The sequence below is a fragment of the Lemur catta genome, chromosome 8 (genome assembly GCF_020740605.2).
Source record: "Lemur catta isolate mLemCat1 chromosome 8, mLemCat1.pri, whole genome shotgun sequence".
NCBI lineage: Eukaryota > Metazoa > Chordata > Mammalia > Primates > Lemuridae > Lemur > Lemur catta.
Window position 1 is genome coordinate 88,333,606 of NC_059135.1, and position 20,324 is coordinate 88,353,929.

At 37.6% G+C, this 20,324-nt stretch overlaps 1 protein-coding gene across 1 annotated transcript in view; it reads left to right on the plus strand.

Moving 5' to 3' along the window:
• Nucleotides 1–20,324, plus strand: part of DPP10 (dipeptidyl peptidase like 10) — a 1,316,731-nt gene that overhangs the window by 151,510 nt on the left and 1,144,897 nt on the right. The gene's annotated exons all lie outside the window — the stretch shown is intronic.

The window sequence follows — 20,324 nt, forward strand, 5'->3', positions numbered from 1 at the left end:
TGGCAGGACACAGGAATTCCAGAGCAAGATACAGATGGATTTTTGCTCCTATCTGTCTCCTTGGCCTGATACCTGTAGGTAATGAACAACCTGCCCAGCCTTGCATGGCTTCCCTGCCTTCTAGAAACCCATCACGTGGAAGAGCACACCGTGTGACCTCATTCTGCCTTTACTCTCCTGTCTTTTAAATGTTGACTGATCAGCCTTTTCTCACTGACCCAAATTGCCTTCTCTGGAGCAGCTTTTTGCAAATACAGCAGGTTTGATGAATGTTTTACAAGAAGTTTGGATGACTTCTGCACCGGTTTCTGCCTATTTGATTGGGAAACTTAAGGCGCCAAATTTATCTTATGCTTGGAAATCCATAAGCGTCGTTATTTATGTCTCTGTGTCTTCTCTTTTTTTAATCTTTGTTTTGTTTTTATTCAGTAAGCAACTCTGTGGAGTAGTTAGGACTATAATTGGGTGGTTGAGGATTAGTGTGCTTAAGTAATTATATCAGGAGAATTTTTTGGGAAGACTTGGACCAGAATAGAGATCTGCTGTTAATGAGTATCTTTCCTGTTGAATCACATCAATGCTATAAAAATAATTTTATGGAAAGAACTACTATGGGTAGGCTATCTCTATCCAAATACAGGCATACTTTGCTTTTCTGACCTCCTGTAGCAGTAGCAAAGCCAGTGGAGTTCTGACCAAGGGGTCATTGCCATGGAGTGATTTCAGAGACCAGAGCCAGATAGTCAGACTGGCAAATTATTCTAAAGTGACTGGAAACTAACAATATCTAAGAATAAGGGCACACCAGTACAAATACAGTTGATCCTTGAAGAGCACAAGTTTGGACTGCATAGGTCCACTTATACATGGAATTTCTTCTGCCTCTGCCAGCCCTGAGACAGCAAGACCAACTCCTCCTCTTCCCCCTCCTCCTCAGCCTACTCAACACAGAGACGGAGAGGATAGAGACTTTTATGATGATCTACTTCCTCTTAATGAATAGAAAATATATATTTTTCTTCCTTATCATTTTCTAATGACATTTTCTTTTCTCTAGCTTACTTTATCATAAGAATATAATATATGACACCTATCACATACAAAATATATGTTAATCAACTGTTTGTATTATCTGTAAGGCTTCTGGTCAACAGTAATCAAGTTTTGGGGGAGTCAAAAGTTACACATGGGTTTTGACTGCATAGGGGTCAGCACACCAAACCCCTGTGTTGTTCAAAGGTCAACTGTAATCAAGACCTGATAATCCCTATCTAGTCATCAAATAAAAAGCTCACAAGTGAGGAGACATGTAAGAGAAGAACTCAAAGTATGATGGGATGGATATAGTCAGTAATGAAGTAGCAAGTGAGGGGCAGAGTTCAAGACAAGGACAGAGATCCAATTATTTTGCCAGGAACTGGGCTTGGATGGTCACTTTTTATCTCTAAGTCTACCCTATTAAAGTCCATATTTTCTCCTTCTTGTTTGGATATAAGTTGTCTAGTGAGTGGGTAGCTCGTCTGTTTGGAAACCACTATTTGTCATGATCAAGGCTCAACTTATTCAGGTTTTATTTACTATTTCACAAATGTTGAAATAACCATTTGGGCAGGAGAGTTAGTTTTATAGTGACATCCCACCATAAAAGATATTTAGTATTCAATAAAGCTTGCAGTCTTTTACCTTAATGTTATGTCTTAATATATTGACTCAGGTCTCATTGGAAATCTGAAACACAGGTTCCATGATCTATACACTTAATAAACCTTTAAATAACAAAGCAGGATATACTTGAAGGGCCAATTGTCTTTGTTTCTATTTTATGCCTGCATTTTTATGGGCTTGATGATTAGGACTCAAACCGGTCCTTGGCAACATTGCTGAGTTAGCAAAGTTCTTTCCAGCCCTTTCTTGACTTCTCCTTGCTACATGGAAATTCTTTCTTCAAGTGCCTGATGCTCTCACGCTGCTCATATTTTAGTGTCTGCCTCATTCCTAAAGGATTTTTTTCTGCCCTCAAGTTATCCTATATACCAGCCCAGGGTTCATCAGTATTTTGGGAGTACTTTGTTTTCAATTTTTCATTTCTTACAGAGAAGGATCCCATCCACAATCTCATGATTTTGAACTAGGGTATAATGAGTGGGAGTGGTAGTCTGAATGAGACAAATGGAGAATAAGACAAATGCAGTACCAGCTGGTGCCCAGAACAACTTCTGTACACATAATCAGACCCCAAAGCCTTACAGCATCAGCACAGTGGGAAGCCTGACATTTCACCTTCACATAATTTTCAGGAGGCATATCATACCTTATAAATTCTGTAGAATTTCAGGAGAAATCCTGGTAAAGGTTGTCCTGGGTGGCATTCTTGGTCATGAGATAATTTTAATTTGATGCCTTCTTTTCAGAAGGTTAATTCTTACAAACACTGTCTTTCTCCAAAATACAAGGCGCATATTATGGGTCAAACAAATAACGAAGTTCTCCCTGGCTCTTATAGAAGAAATAAAATATTCCTTGATATAAGTCCAGGGAAAACACAATTACCCATACTGAAAGCAGAAGGTAGGAAGAGAGAAAGACAAAATGTGGTCTAAAGAAAGACTCGTTGTTCCTGTTCTTGTGGGTGGATACATCTAAGAGAAACAATTTGTAACTGGAAGGAGAAGGCAGATTTATGTGTGTGTGTGTGTGTGTGTGCACCTGTGTGACAAGAGGGACCTTGAGTTGTAACGGGCTAGACTTTGGTGTGAAGTGTGACTGCCTCCATGAAACTGTTCATTCATGAGACTTAAATCTTGCACATAATGAGGACAACAAAGTCTAATATATTCATGCAAAAGTCCCCTGTGTGCATTTCTTAATGTTGCTCTCATTATCCATTTTCTTGCTGACTTTACCAAATATGTGAGCCTCTGGCTTCATCATTTCATGCTAGTAGTCAACAAATTCCTAATGAGCCCAGCTCTCTGCTTGGCACTGGGACTATGCAGTGAACAAGGCACTGTGTTAAGTGAGGCAGGTTTTCTTTCAATCCATTCCTATAGTCCTCGAACTCGAGTGGAAAATACCTTCTTTGCCTTGTGTTCTCTGATTCTTACTGAGAAGATGCTGTAATGTTATGCTTTTATTTGATTCTGTCTCTTCATAGAGACTTCCAGACTCCTCCTATGTGGTTTGAACACAAAGTCAGTCTAAGTACCACCATACCAACCCCAAACTATTGATCCTGGGCCTAGTGCAGTCTTTTCCCTCAAGGAAGGATCTTGTCCAGCTAGTGTAGTGGTTGGAGGATTAAGGAAGGGCCCTATTCCATGATGGTGTATGAGCCCAAATGTTTTCACCCCTCGCCCATCTCATGAGGCTTTCAGCCATCTATACAAATAGCACCAACTCCCTCAAAATTTTGACCATTACTCTGAAACTCTCCAAACATAACTAGTTACTGGCCCTAACCAAGGGAGTTGGCTTGTGGGATCTGAGTGAGATAATGGTCCTTGTCTTTAGTGAGTTACAATCTTCTGAGCACACAAACACATAACAAATGACAAGAGACCAACACAGGATAAACTGCACAGAATCATTAGTGCAGTTGAAATCCTTGCTCAGAGCAGTCATACTTGCCACTTAGAAACCAAGTACAGATTTGTTCTCCAAATTAAGAAGCAAATAAACAAACAATTATAAATGATGGTAGGGTGAGGCCAGAGAAAGTAGGTATAGAACAAGAGGGTTTCAAGGAGACAGTGGTGAGGGCAAATAACTTGCAGCTTGAGAAACATGATGATGATTTAACATTTACTGAATTCTATTTATATCACATTGATATTTATTTCATTTGATTTGCACAACAAACTGAAGATACACATAATGACTTGTCTTAACATAGGATACCCAGAATGTGGAGTTTGGGAGGTTTTAGGGACCATTACATTTCTTGAGCATACAACTCTAGGCAGCTAGAGTGAGGGTGCAAGAAAATGAAGTAGAGAAAGAGGAAGATCCAAGATGAGGGTGTATTTTGAGGTGGCTGAGACCAAACATTACTGATTGCTTGATCATCAGAACCATTCCTCTGAGATGTACAACCCATGTCTCAGAACTCTCCCCAGGAGGTGAACAGGGACATGCATTTACCCATGGCTTGTGTCTCCCTTAGCAAAAGATTATCCCTGGGGGCTTTAAGTTTCTTCCCCCACAGTCATTTCGGTTGCACATGCCTGGGAACCATGGCAGCCAGTAGGGCAGCCCCGGGATGGGAGGTGAGAAGCCCACTGTGTTGGCAGGAGGGGCGGTGCTGGTGTTATCAGCCTGTGCCCATGTGCTATGGGTCTGACCCACACAGGATGGGACAAAAGACAGTTGAGGGCGAGAGGATTTGAAACGATGCAGATGTGGTGTCTAGTCTACTACTGTTTTTATTTTTATTTTTTTTTCATTTTACAAGTGAAGAAAATTAAGGCTCAGAAAGCTAAGTAAATTGCCTAAAGTTAAAATCTAGTACATACTAGGAAGGAATTTAAAAACAGAGATTCCCAACTACTCTATCCAAACTCCCAGTCAGTAATTACTATAGAAAGGCTTCTCATGAAAACTTTCAGAAATTAACCCCCTAGGTGATATAGACTAGAAATTCAAAGAGCATCAGAAAGAATTATAAGGAACCTGTGAGTGAGAAACCCTTACTAAGTTACTACAGGACAATGGAAATAAGAGGATGTCTTTACCCTGGAAAACATTCAGCGCTGCCGACTGCACCCTTCAATCGCACGTTCCTTTGATGCTCTCACCCCTCACACACGACACAGATCAGAGCTGCATGGCGACACTCTTAAATGTACTTGACCGTATTCCAGAACAAAGAGATGGCACTGCTCCTATCTGTTTTCACAACGGTCTTCTGCCAGAGACTGTGCTAGGTTAATTCACATGAACAGCACTTCAAGGCAGGGAAGATCACCTCCATTTTACAGATGATGAAACTGAGGCTCAGACAGGTGAAAGAGTGGTCTTTGCTTTCCCATGTGGTCTCTCTGGTATATATAGCAGCTGTACTTGTTGATTTTGATTTTGTTTGCCTTCTAGAGTAATATTCTAGAGGAGGAGTTATAAACCATGATTGGGTATTAGAATAATTTAGGAATCTTATTAAAATTACAGAACCCCAAGTCCCACCTCAAGCCTGCTACATTGGTCCTTCTATGGCTAAGGGGACATCTGTAATGTGACTGTATCTCACAGGGGGTCTGATGGGACGCCAGGGTTGACACTCAAAGGAACAGGTGGAAAACAGTGCAAATGCTCCTCAGCTGTATGAAATAAATACACAATATTCAGAACAAGGGTTGGGAGAACAGAGAGCCCTGTTCTTCTTTGTACAAATCATATCACCTCTTCAGAGGTGCTTTAAATTTGGGATAGCTTTCTTTAAGTGCCGGAATAGGAGAGAACAAAACAGCTATGCTGGAGATTAGGACTGTGTGTAGGGGACTCAAGACAAAGCCAGACACAGCCCAAGAGGCTGGCAATTTGGGCAAGGCTGGTGAGAGCAACTCTCTCACCCACATTTAACAAGCAAACAATAGTTTCTCCTGGCTCAGTCTGTGCTTTTGGAGGCAGGGAGTGGGCATAGGTTTCAGAACATGTCCCGCCCTATTCCCGCGCCGTCTTGCCAGCTGCTCAGTCTGCATCTGGGCTTTGCTTTGCCCTCTAGTTCCTGATCCAAAGCCCCTGGCCCTCCCTCCAGGCTACACCCTCCCCAGCCTCCTCCCACACACCCAGGCTAGTTTTCACCAGGACGGCTATTTTCTGACATTCGACACTGAGTGATTGTAATCAGGTACAATTTTGCAACCACACAGTTGTGCCCCAGGTATAACTATGAAGGCTGTCCCAGCACTTGCTGCCTACACTGTACTTAATGGGAGGAATGGTCGCTGGTTCGCTACTAAATATTTTGAAAGAAAACCTGTAGGCGTGACAAAGTTCAGGCACCAAGTAGAAATGGGAATCAGCGTGCCCGCACTTTGATAGGCATGCACAAGTTTTAATTATCTACTCACCGAAGATTTAAAATTTTTCATTTTGCTATAAAAAGCAGAGAATGATGACAACCTGATTTCATGTGCACACTGCGAATTAAATTGGTTGAGAATATTGTCCGCTGTCACTTCTCCCTTATTTTTTCCTTTGAAATGTTTATTTTTTCCCATTCTATGAATAATAAATATAGAAAACATGGAAAACGCAAAAATGTATAAAGATAAATGGCCTATGACCTCAGAGGTCAGATAAACTTCTATTAACATTTTTATATATTTCCACCCTGTCTCTTTTTCATGCATACACATGCAAACAAAATAATTAAGATTGTTTTGTCTGCATGTGTATTAAAGTGGTTTTATATTCTGATTTTTTGTTTTATATTACATTATGGGAAAACATTTATTTATGCCACTAAGTACATTTTAAAACCAACTTTTGTAATAATTCTATAATATTTCATCTGTGATCACATCCTAATTTATTTTACTTTATTTTCCTGTCATTGGATATTTAAATTATTCACAATCATTTGCTGGTAATTCATAATAAATCAATAAATTACCCAAGATGCTGATCAAGCTCATGCTGTGTGTTGACACTATCTGTGACAGCATGGTGTGATGAAGTGTGAATGGGCTGAGTCCTGGTTCTACCACTAGCTGTGAGCTTCCAGGCAAGTCACTAAAAATGTTCTCATCTGGAAAATGGAGCTCACATTAACAGCCTTGCTTATTTCTCCAAATTTTCTCCCTCCATTCCCTAGTACAAAACTGATCATGTCAGGTGCTCTCTGAGTGAGGCAAAGCCCAGATGCAGCCTGGGGTGCCGGCAAGAGCTGTACCCTCTTGCTCCTTGTGTGTCTGTAACCTTGCAACCACACATACACTCATACATTTCCTTTTTTAACACTACCTAAATTTCCAAGTTCAAATCCAAATCCTATACTGACTTTTCTCTCTCCATTTGCATTGCTCCTTCTCTAGTCCTTCCTTTGCCAGGCCCTGCATGGTCCCTGTATCAAGGTACAGTCACTGATCCTGGCGCTTCTGCCTTTGGATCTGCCATTCCTTTTTCTTGGGATCCTCTCCTTCGACGCCCATGTTAGCTTTTTGTCCAGACCGTCCTCATGCCTGAAAAGTTGTCTCCAGCCTCAGCTCCTCTGGGAGGGTTTGCCACCCTCAAACCATAGATGAGGCTGAGCAACCCTTTTTGATGATTCTGTAGCCTGAGACTATGTTACTCTAAGTGAGAGAAATGTTCTGTTTTAAACTTTCTGAATTTGAATGTTTGGTGGGTTTTTTTTTTATTCATCATTTCTGGCAAAATCCCAATCACACATTAGCCAGGTTTTTTTTGCTTTCTCTTCAGTATCCCTCTCCATATTTCTTCAGCATCTCTCTCCATATTTCTTCAGCTCTACATGGTCAGATGACTGCAGTTTGCTTAGATGTGAGCCGACCCTAAACCTGATTAGTCTACAGTATTTATTGAGTATGAATGAGTCTGTGAGACTTATTCCTTCACATTAGAAAAAAAATAAAACATCAAAAGAAAAAAAAAGAAAACCCTCAGAGTACATGCCTACATGAAGAAAAGTAGTTGGCAGTTCATAGAGAAATCTTTAGCTAAATTCCTGGCTCAGTTCTCTAGCTAGGTAGCATTGAGTAAGCCTCAGAGCTATGTGTTCTTTACCTGTTCACATGAAAATAATATTTGGTAATTCTTAGACTTATATATGTAGAGTGATATCTAAATAATATAATAATCACTTCATAAATGATAACTTTATTAGAAATTAAACTCAGCTAGCTGTTATTAGAAAATATTAGAAACATTCTCATCCATCTGTACTTTTACAGAAGAATCACATAAAAGGATTCTATTAAAATTCTATGAGAATAAGTAAGATGTATGTGGTTATTGATATTTGATTTTCACACCAAAATATCCAATAATTAAAATTATTGTTGAAACACAGTCTATGGATCATGGCATTTATCCCCAAATCTCTAGCACCTGGTAGTTTCTGGTACATGTTTTGTTCCCAGGAAAAATAATATCAAATTGAATTTATGATGAAATAAATTTTTAGAGGCTTTGATATTGCATTTTTTAAGCAACCAATCTGTTCTACACACACACACACATATTAGCATATTTATGTGACAATGAAACTATTAAAAAAAGAGAAGATTATTAGGTTATGGACATTAAATTAATGGAGAAGACATAAAAGATCACATAGCCTGGGCTGGATTGCATCTTTCAGAAGGAGAAACTGAGGCCCAAACAGATTTCACGAATTGCCAGACCACAGAGCTTGAGGAGCCGAGTCGAGATTAGAGTTCAGTCCCCAGCCCTTGCCTCCCCCAGCCATCCAGCTTCTCTCCATGCTTCACCGGAACACCTCACCTGCTCACATCACTGGATCTTCCTGTGTCTTTCAAAATCCTATGTATGTATCTAGAGTGAAAACAATTTTACATTTAATGTCATGTTAAGCATTGATCAGATTTGCAAAGTACCTCTAAGTGTTTTGTTGATATTGTTGTCACTGTTTCTCTCTCCCCACTTCCTGTCCCAATTCCTAAAGCTTGGTCATGTCTTCCTCCCCGCAAAGAATTCTTTCTCATAGAAATGAATCCCTTGTGGATTTTTATGTTACATGTCAAGCTCCTTTATGAATCTAAGGCATCTGAGGAAAAAATCCCAGGACAAGAGGAACTTGTATTCACACATCTAATTAACCTTTAATTGTCTATTGTGACTGCCTTGCAGTTCAATAGTTGCTTGATTTTTATTATCTGCCTAATTAGTGGGTTTAAGTGACTTTTTATGTCATATTTTATTATATCAGGCTGCTTACACAATTTCAGGACACTCTAGAGAGTTTCAATATCATTGCAATGCTTAAGTGCCCTATATATATATTTTGTTTGTTTGATTTTTCTTTTCAGAAAAGAAGTGCTTTGACCAATTTCTCCCACTAGAGTGTATAAGTAGTCTATGAAATTCCTTAATGATAGCAAAAGCCTTTTCATTAATTGTGCATAAATTATCAACACAGACACTCAATCCTCATTAATCATTTTCTACCCAATAATAAGATTGACAGACTAAGAATTCTGAAACAACGGGAGAGGGGAAGTGAAGGAAATCACCCAAATACTGCAAGGTAGGGCAAACTAACAAATATGCACATAATTGTAAATAAGGTTCTATAGCCATGCAAATACAATTTTTTAGAAAAGTCTTTGGATTATAGCTAATTGAGTGTCCATCTGTAATGCAATGGTTAAGATTTTAAAATAATCAATTAGATGTAAAATACTATTCCCTATCAGTGATCTTTTTCTTTTTCTTATTTTTGCTTGCAGATTTCTTTTCCAAATGAAGCATAAACTTGCCTTCACTCACATAATTTGCATTTTCATATGTCAGTTTTCTTTTCTTGTTCCGTACATGAACTTTTCAAATAACTGAAAATTAACATGAACACAATTTAACTAATTCTGTCCATGTAGAGCAACATGGTTGTCTCTAATATTGGCCATGATTATAATTTCCATTAACATTTCTGAGCTTTTCCTTTATTTTCTTTGTCTCTATTCCCTTGGCTTTAAAATAGAGTTAAGCAGTTTGAATTATTTCTAGATTTCTGTCTCTGTCTCTCTCTGTACTGGAGAGATGTAAAAAGATCTGGTGCTTAACATAGTCTTCAATTTATCAATAATAGTCAAAACGCTGAGTGGCAATAATTGCCTTACGTATGGAAACAATGGTACAATACTGAATAAAAGCACTGGGGCATGCTGTCTCATGCACAGAGCAGGGACCAAGAGTAATGGGTTCCATTCCCTGCTCTATCTTTGATTTACTGTTTAGCCTTGGGCACACCATGCTTCTTACCATCTCAATGTCTTATTCTTTCCATCTGGAAAGCAAAGATAATTGTACTTGGAGGGAGGGAAGACGCAGGACATACTATAAATTACTTTGGCTAAAAATTATTTGTAAGATTCAAGGATTATTCTGAAATATAATCCATCCCACATTTACTGAGCACCTTCTGTGTTCTAAGAATTGTGCTGAACACCAAGGATACAAAGTTTGACATTACATTTGTGCTCATTATCTAACAAGGGTTAGCCACGTAATGGTAATCATTATATAATGTGATAAGTTAATATTGATGAATCCACCTAGAAGAGAGAATTGAACTCAGATTTGTCTTAAACATCTTCTGGAACTGTTGCCCCATCATAAGTCAAAGTGAATTACATTTATAAAGATAGTTTGTCTATTAATAATATGAAGAAAGACAGGGAATAAATAATTAGAAAATCACCACAGTAGATTGGATTATTGATTGCAACTCATTTTTCCCTGTTGTGGAAGAATTACACATTAATTGCCTTTGCTATGTGACTTTGTGGTGCCTCCCATTAAAATTGGCAAAGTGTAGATTCCTCTTGCGTCTACTGTGGTCTTGGTGAGAGGACTTGCCTTATCCAATGGAACACATTGTGTCAATGAAGAGACATTGTCCCAGTTCTGAGCTTAGCCTTGAAGAATCATGGGAAATTTCTGCAAGCCTGTTTGGATTTCCTACCCTTTGCCAGGAGAAAACTATGCTTCAAGTAGCTGTTGCTCCTCAGCCTATGCCAAGAACAAAGAAACACGGAGCAGACTGAACTCCACCTAAGGCCTGGACTCAGGTTCAACCCAGCTAACATCAGCTGAGCCTCTGAAACATGTAGGAGCATAAAATAAATGCTGTTGCTGTAAGCCTTGGAGATTTGGAGACTGTTTGCTACACAACATTATTTTATCATGGTTAAGGAAAAGAGCTGGTTAATGAAACACCTTTTTGTAAGCCCAAATGAAATTATTGACTGAGGGAGTGGTCATTAACCAATGATAAAACTATTAGTTGAAAGGTTGATGGGAAACTGAGTATTTATATGTTGCCAGACTGTGACTCTGCAAACTTTCCAATGGGGATATCAAGCTTTCACTACCTTAACCTGGTGTGTCACTAGTAAGGCAACAACCAGACACCATAATGCATCACATCAGGTGACATATAAACTCTGAAGTATGACCTATGAAGTGTTTTTGCCAAAAGTGATCAACCTGCATTTAGTAAAATCCTAGATTCAACTTCCCTTTTACAGGAAATATGAGGAGTAGAGGTAGAAGTTAAACAGCACCACGAGTTAACATCAAAAAAATTCAACAAGGACACATTCTGTAGGAAACTTGTTACTTTAACAAGCCAATGTTGCAAAAAGAAAAAGCGACAAAGAGGCAGAAAAAAATATAACAACTAAATGCAATGTGTGGTACTAGATCGGATCCCAGTTAAAAAAAAAAAAAAAAAAACCAGCTGTAAAAGGCATTTGAAGATAATTCAGGAAATTTAAATATGTATTGGCTATCAACTCTTATTCAGATATTATTATCAATTTTGTTTGGTTTACTACAGTATTGTAGTTAGGTAGAAAAATGTCCCAACTTTTAGAGATGCATACTTAATTATTTAGAGTCTGTAGCTTATATATGAATAATTGACTTGAAATTACTTCAAAAAGTAGATGCTACAATTTATGGCAAGATATTAACACCAATTAAATTCAGAGAAAAGATATATTTATGATTTTATTCTTTCTTTCCCTTTTTTTTTACCCTACTTGCAAGCTAAATGATTCTATTATTTTTAAATTTTTATATGTTTGCAAAACTGTAAGATTAAAAAAAAGACCAGTGACAGTGCACTTGGGACTCAGGGTAAAATCATGTAGGATGTCACTCTCCATGCAACGTGGCTCTAAATTTAGTGTTGTTTTAAGTATCCTCCAATTATTTTACCTGTTTAAAGACTGTATCCAGAAGAGGTCAGTAAGCTACATAAAGGTAAGTAGCAGTTTAATGCTTGTTTTCACTTAGCCCAAACACTCAGTGGGTATTTGAATAAATACATATTAGCCATTCCATTAAAGATAATAGAAAGAACTCTCTTTTCATTACTTGTTATGTGACTATATATTGCCTTCCTTTGTACTCATGAGCGGGAGCATAGACTGTGGTTATATGCCAGCCGCTGCCACCATTCTAGATTTGCTCTACATGTCAGATAATACAGAGCGCAAGGGAACAGCCTCTGTGCTTGCACACCCAATGGGTCTACACAATTTCTTTCTCTAGGTCTCTATGATGGGCCAAATATATTTAGGAAGGAGAGTGAGTATGACATAAACAGATATCAAGATGCTTACAACATTAATTTCAGTAATAAAAAAGTGTCTATCATATTACTAATAGCAGCAGATTAGTTGAGCCACTTTTTTTAATCCTCTAATCAAGTGTCCCATGCTTGTCATGTAATTGTCAAGATACTGGAATTGATTGACAGGTATAGCAAATTCCTCAAGGGTAATTTTTTAAAAACAAAATGCATAGTAATTTTAAAACAGCAATTAGCTGAAAACATTCATAATGTCAAATACACAAGTCTCTTTCTCAGTTCACCACAGAGCTCAGAAAAGCGAGCCTTTCTTTCTTTTTTTTTTTTTGTTTGAGACAGTCTTAGGCTGTCACCTGGGCTAGAGTGTCATGGTGTCAGCCTAGCTCACAGCAACCTCAAACTCCTGGGCTCAAGCGATCCTCCTGCCTCAGCCTCCCGAGTAATTGGGACTACAGGCGCATCACCACGCCCGGCTAATTTTTCTGTTTTTAGTAGAGATGGGATCTTGCTCTTGCTCAGGCTGGTCTCCAACTGCTGAACTCAAGCGATCCTCCTGCCTCGGCCTTCCAGAGTGCTAGGATTATAGGTGTGAGCTACCGTGCCCAACCAAGACTTTCTTGAAAGAAATGAAAAGGGGTTTTATCTGTATAATACCACACAGATATAATCTGTTTCAAAATATTAATAATGAAAACGATTATTTAATAATTCATTCTATACCCACCATATCCCAGGAAACAGACTCAATGCTCTAGGCATATTTTTTCTTAATGGGTAGTGGCGGGGGGTAGTTTGACTAAAAGTCGTGCATGCCCACAGCATTATTTTAAATAGCAATAGTCCTGGTAGGGATTAAAATATAATGAAACAAAACAAAAGAAAGTTTTAAAACATCAATAAGTTGGTATCATGTGAACTGAAGCCTTACATGGGAGACTAAGTTTTTCTATTTTGGGGGGTGAGCAGGACACTAGGTAAATTTAGCACCAGATGAATACAATCAGTATAAAGTAAAATGGAATATTGAATCAAATGCTCTGAGAATTCAAGGCAAAATGGCACTCTGCATATTTGAGACAAAGGGAGGAGGGCTGTTTTCTTTAACTGGGTAAAAGCCACAGTTTCTGCATCACTCTTAACGTATAGAATTAAGCTTGAGAGCTCACGTTTGGACATTATCAGGAATCATTGATGCTGATTAGAAAGAAGATCTAACAAGAAAGCAATGGGCCACATATTGGAAAGAAGAGACACTAGTGTGGAATGTCAGCAGGGATGGATTCCTTGTCAGGGAAACTGGTCAAAGAATTTAGATGCTGTAGTTAGGAATGAGGAAGGAACCTTATGGCAATTGGGAACTGTATGGATTATGATGAAGCAACATAGGAAGGATTGCAGAATATATGTTTATCCACATACATTATAAGAGCAATTCTTAAGGAAAAAGAGAAGGAAATATCTCTTTTGTTGCAGTTTACAAACAGTTGAAAACATGTCAATATAGTTAACAGTAAGCATGGATGTATTGAATGTAAAGTCAAAAGTACTTTGAAGAATCTAAATATGTATATATATATATATAATGTCCAAATGGCCGGGTGCAAATGCAAACATCAGAACATTCTCAACATTTTTCAAACATCAGTATATTTGAACAATTTTGCCTCATCCATCAGATACAGGAATTCTATCTTATGCCTTCCCGTTCCAACCCACTGCCTTGAATAGATTGATTTTCCAAAGGATTTTGCTTTCATCATTTTATTCCTGAGCTTAGAAAACAATGATAGTCGATTCTCTCTACCACACCAGGTCCATGATTGCTATAGGAATCTACTCCAACATGTTTATCAATATATGATTCTCTTAAACCCCATGTGAATACACATTCTTTGGTTTCTACTTGTAGTTCCTCTCCATGGGGCTCAGATTATAGGACTTAGGGGGCAATTCCTATACCTATCATTTTTATCACCCCATCAATGCCAGGCCCCCTTACCTACCAGCACCATTATCACTCCTCTTACTACTAATCCTATGGCACATGCCTTCCTTTTTAAATTTGAACCAGAAAACTAGCCTTCCCCTGTCCTTTTCCACTTTAGACAAAACAAAACCCACACAAATTGACCCCCGTAAGAGCTGTACATAAATTATTTTAAAAGGTTCTAAAAATCACAGTTTATGTTGAAGTTGAAATTCCTACTACAATATCACATTATATTAAATTTAACTGTTGATATGATCATCTTTTCTTATCAGACTATGACATTTTAATGGAAGAAATTATGTATTATTAATTTTTCTTCCTCAATGCCCATCCCATACTTCAGGGAGAATGTTATATAAATGGATGGTCATCAACAGCCATTTATATCTGAAACCTTAAAAACACAAGGAGGTAGAACATAAAACCTCTGCACACAAAGGATTTTCAATGTAATAGAGAGAAAGTAATATTTAAAGGCAGAAAGCAGAACTGGCAGTGCACCAATTTTCAGGACTTATCTTCTAGATCTGCAGGAGCTTAGGGGAGATAAGGGACCCACCTTGCAGGAAGACTTGAGAATCATATACAAGAAATAAGGTAAAAATTTAAAGCAAGTTAAAATAAAGAAACACAAGCAGGCTTGGGTATGTTGTTTTTTGGGAACAACAATGACTGGACAGGTTTGTCTAAAATGAAACCGTCTGGCCGGGCGCGGGGGCACACGCCTGTAATCCTAGCCCTCTGGGAGCCCCAGGCGGGTGGATGGCTCGAGGTCAGGAGTTCGAGACCAACCTGAACAAGAGTGAGACCCTGTCTCTACTAAAAATAGAAAGAAATTATCTGGCCAATTAAAATATATGTAGAAAAAATTAGCTGGGCATGGTGGCGCATGCCTGTAGTCCCAGCTACTCGGGGGGCTGGGGCAGGAGGATCACTTGAGCCCAGGAGTCTGAGGTTGCTGTGAGCTAGGCTGATGCCACAGCACTCTAGCCCGGGCAACAGAGCGAAACTCTGTCTCAAAAAAAAGAAAAAATAAATAAATAAATAAAATGAAACCGTGTAAGTTGCATGTAGAGGGAAAGAGTTAAGGCGGCCCTTAGGATGATGCTTATAGGCTGTTAATTATTACCTTATTTGAAATCATTGTTTTCCTATTCAGAACATTAATTCAACTAATCATAATGGACTGGCATTATGATGGTTTAATTGGGGTTAAGCAGTGAAGTCTGTAGTATTTAATTAAAGGTGAAAAAAAAACTTATTATATTATAGAATATTTTAAAAACCCTGTGTGTGTCTATCTTTTACCCCAAGAATTACCTGAAATTCTCTTTTCCATTGACAGAGCAAGAACCATTTGCTCTACAATATCTATGTCATTTAACGTCTTTGAAAGAGTATATTCAGAGGGTTTCAGAAGAAAGTACTAGGCCACTTAATTGGCAAATTCAAAACCTCAGAGTTGTGTCCCCTCCCTTCAGCCCACTGCAAAAACCTCCTTTGTATATCCCTGTGATGGACTCCTCACTGCAGCTAAACAAATATTCATTTTATGCATGATTTTCCTCTTCCTCTTTATTTATCAGTGTATAACAAAGCTTCGGCTTTGGCAGTAACCACATGACATTCCCCAAATCTGGTGGCATTGGTAAAATAAGAATCTAGTATCTTTAAAAAGAATATCGGTGACAGAATATTATTGTTCAATTTTAAGTCATTATTAAGGTCCCAAGCAAAGCCAACTCAAAATGTGGAGACAGATAGGAAGCTCTGTGGGGTTCTAAGAAAAGAAATGAGTCTGGTCCCAACCATTGTCTGATTTTTTGCTACCCACTGGGAATGAAACAAATGCAAATGGGATTGAAAATGAAATAAGAATCAGCATTGGACTAGCACAGCTGGACAGGAGGCAAATGCTTATTGTGTACAGTGTTCATTTTTCTAGAGGAGTGTGAGACTGCTGTAATGCTTAGGAGACGAACTTTTCTAAATCAAACCTAGTTCCACTTATGCCTTCTACAGTCCCAAAATAACATAATAATAAAACTTACCTTTGCTAATGTTTATTGTTTTCCCAATTATGTGCCTTGCATTGTGCTAAGAAGTGTTTTACCTGCACTATGTTATTTAACTCTCACATCCCTCATATAAGTTCCTCTGTACAAATGCTACAAGTTTAAAAAGGTTCTGTAATTTGACTAAATTCACACAGATATCATATAGTGAATACTGGGCTCAAATCCAGGTATGTCTCCGAAGTCTAATATCTTAATGACTATTTTACTTACTAATGAATCATTAATTTATGTACTCACATTAAATTCTAATGCTTTTCCAAACCCAAGTGGCCCTATTGTATATGACCAAATCATTGGACCTAGGAGGAATCTTCAAAAGTCATTCAGAGCATCCTTACAGTTTCAGCAGGGTGACGCTAAACCTTCCCTGTACCTCTCAAACTTTCTTCTTCCCTAAATAAATAAACAAATGCATAGAGGCTTTTTCATTTTATAGGTCAACTTTCTCCAGCTAACCATTCCAATATTTACCACTCCTGCTTGTGCGTGCCTACATCTGTGATAATTCAATACCCTCAAAATGCAATTTGATGGGACATTTGGTCTAGGGAAACAAAATGCCTCTCTTACTCTGTACTGAGTGACTGACTGACTTGTCCTGGGCTGGGTGCTGTGGCAGGGGACCAAGAAATTACCTTAAAAATTAGTTGATAAGACCAGGCATTTACACATCCAGCTTACAGAGGCTATACCACCTGTGTGCAGTTCAGTTATAAATTGTGTCATAGCCTCTAATACCAACAGGATTTCAGAAGGCCCCGATGAAGAGTCAGGAATAGTTGAGCATGACTTCTTATCTTAGATGAACCTGTCCTTGGTCTTGAAGAATATCAGCTTTTATTAAGTGCCTGCTATTTGGCAAGGAATGTGGTACATGGTAGATACTCATTCATTTGATCTTTACAGAGTAGACATTATTGTCTTCACATTTTATAGAGAAGAAAATTGCAGTTCAAAAGAAATTAATTGACTGGCTAAATCCACACAGTAAGTTTTTGAATTGGACATTGTCCCCAAGTGATCTATATTTGTTGCTTTTTAACTACCTTACAATGATTATTGTATAATGGATAGGTAATAGTAACTGTTTCTTGCCCAGAATCCATTGCCTTTTCAGTAACAGTGTTTCTGCTTTTCTTTGAGAGACTACTCCACCCTGACTCTCTATGTGTGTCCTTTAGGTAAGGCAGATTTACTCCCAACAACTTTAGGGCTGAACATGTGACAATCAGCAAAATCAACCTCCCTGAACACAGCAGTTGTTTCAGATCGTATAATTGGCCAGGTATGTGTACTGAGATACAATGGCCTTCCCTCCCTCTAGAGATCTAAGCTTTGAAGACAGGAGTCCTTGATTTTTAGTTGCCATCTTGCCACCAAAAAGTGAGAGGGTATTTGAGAAAGACACCAGTAAAGAAGAAAGCAAAGGTCAAGTGACATGGGCAGAAAGATTTGGGCATCTGCATTTTCTTGCCTGGCCATGCATAAATTAACTTTTTATTTTTGTCTCAACCAGTTGGACTTGATGTTCTGCCATATAAAATCAAATGAGCCCAGGGTTGCATGGAAGGTATTCCAAGAATGGTTGACAATTTGGAGGAAGCAGAATGAACCATGGTCAGAATGAGAAAAATGGTATGTTTAAATAAAGGCATTCAGAATGTAAGGCTAAAATGAAGTGAGGGTGCTATATAAGAGACAGTAGAATCAAAATCCCTTGCATTTCTTGAATAAAAGAGAATTTGGTTCACCCAAGAGGATGGCACTCTGACATTTAAAACAACACAGCCAAAATGCAGAGTATTAAAATGCACTGTGGAAATAATGTGCATCATATATTCATGATAAAAAGAAAGATAAATATAATTGTAGACACCCTATCACAAATAGAAAATCTCCTGTGAAATATACTTACAGAAACACTCAATGTTTTATGCATATTAAAACATTCTCTAAAATTAGACTTGCCAGCAGTACCATAGTTCATCTTAAAATACAAATACATTCTAAAAATAAAATGTGTGAACTAGAAAACACATTATTTGTTAAAATTCTATTTTGAGGTCAACAAAGATGCACTCCTAGTTCCTTGCAATTTGAGGGATTTTTATAAAACTGACTTTCAGTTGAGATTTTGAGAAACACCAAGGCAAGTTAAAATCTTTCATGACTTTATTCAACCAAAAAGTGGCAGCAATTTTTTTTATCTTGTGTGAAATCTCTTAAAACAGCAAAAATGACCTAGCAAATAGCTCAAATAAGAGCTTCATGGCACAATTACTTTTTTATTCTTCAGAGAAAAGTTAAGCAAAGTATAAATCTATTCAAACAGATCTAAATCACAAACTTTAATTTAGCCCAACCTTTTTTTATTGCATTATCTAAAAATTGCTGTTGAGAAATAGCTTCATTTCAAATCTAAACTATTCAAATTAGTAATTACAATTTTCAAAACAGCCCAATTCAAAAAATAGTTACTGAGCAATTATTATGTGCCTTGCACTATTTGGTATTTATTAATAAAATACAAAGACAAATAAAATTGATCCAACTCATCAAGGAAAGGCCTCAGTTTCCTTATGTGTCACATAGGGATGATGGTGGTGGTGGTAGTTAACCCATAGGCTTGTTGGAATAAGTAAATTAGTTTAAAAAAAACACTTGAAACAGTGAATGATGCTTGATAAATACTCTATGAATGGTTGTTATTGTTACTCCGTGAATAGATATATTCACAGAACTGTGGAAGCATTGAAGAGGTAATAGCTAGTTCTGTTTTAGGACTAGAGAAGTCCTTGCCAAGAGGCGATAATTTTAGCTAGATCTTTAAAGATTACTACAAGGTCACTAAATGAAAAAAATGTGGGTACACTCTCTAGGGAGAGACTGATGGGCCAGAATTCTGGAGCTGTAGAACTTGGTATGCTCAGAAATGATGAGTAGATTGCATTAGATCTGAAGTGGTGCTTGAATTTCATTCTCTGGGGAAAAGGGGATAATTGAATTTTTCTTTTGTTACAGACTAATGGTATAATAAAGATTAGTTTTATAATTGCCCCCAAATTATCATGTGAATATTAATACATAAGAGTAGCATGGTATGAAGTTAGAATCATCCAGCTTCAGACTCCATCTGTCATTTAGTGGTTTCTGTCTTTTGAAAATATGATACGAATACTTACCTCAGAGAGTTTTCATTTAAAAGAGACATTTATAGGGTACTGTTATATGTCAGGCACTATGGGGTGCTTTCCTGTACATATGGTGCTGAGTAAATAAAATTCACATATTATGAAAGTGTTAGACAGTATTATTACTAATATATTGATGTTCATTTAAATGTTTTTGGTTTAATTAATGAATATTAGGCTTGGCTGAACTCATTAAGGAAAGAAAATATCAAGCATGACATAAGCAGTCGAAAGAGTATGACAATAGGATAATGAAGCCTCATCATCCGTCTTCAACAGCCATCGACTCATGACAATTTGTTTCCTCCATAGTCCCGCTTGTATCATCTGCTCTCTGGGTTATTTTGAATTGAGCTGCAAAGGAGTATTATTTCATTGTAAATAATTAAACATGCATCTCCAAGAGCTATTGTTTCATGTTTTTGTTTTTTTTTAAAAATAAAACATATCCCATATGCCATTATCATACCTAAATAAGAACTAACAATAATTGCATAATATTTTCAAGTATCCAAGTTTTGCTCACAAGTATGTTCAATTTGTTTGTTTGAATCAGGATCAAAGTAAGATTCATACTGTAGTTGGTTGATTTATCACTAAAGTCATTCTTGATCTATTCATCTTTTTTTTGTTTCTTTGTAATTTTTATTTTGCTGTTGTATTGTTGAAGACACCAGGTTGTGTGTCCTGTAGTTTCATCAAGTGTGGATTATGCTTACTTTGTCTTTGAAGTGTCTTTAACAAGGCCTTCTGGCTCCAGTGTTTTCTGT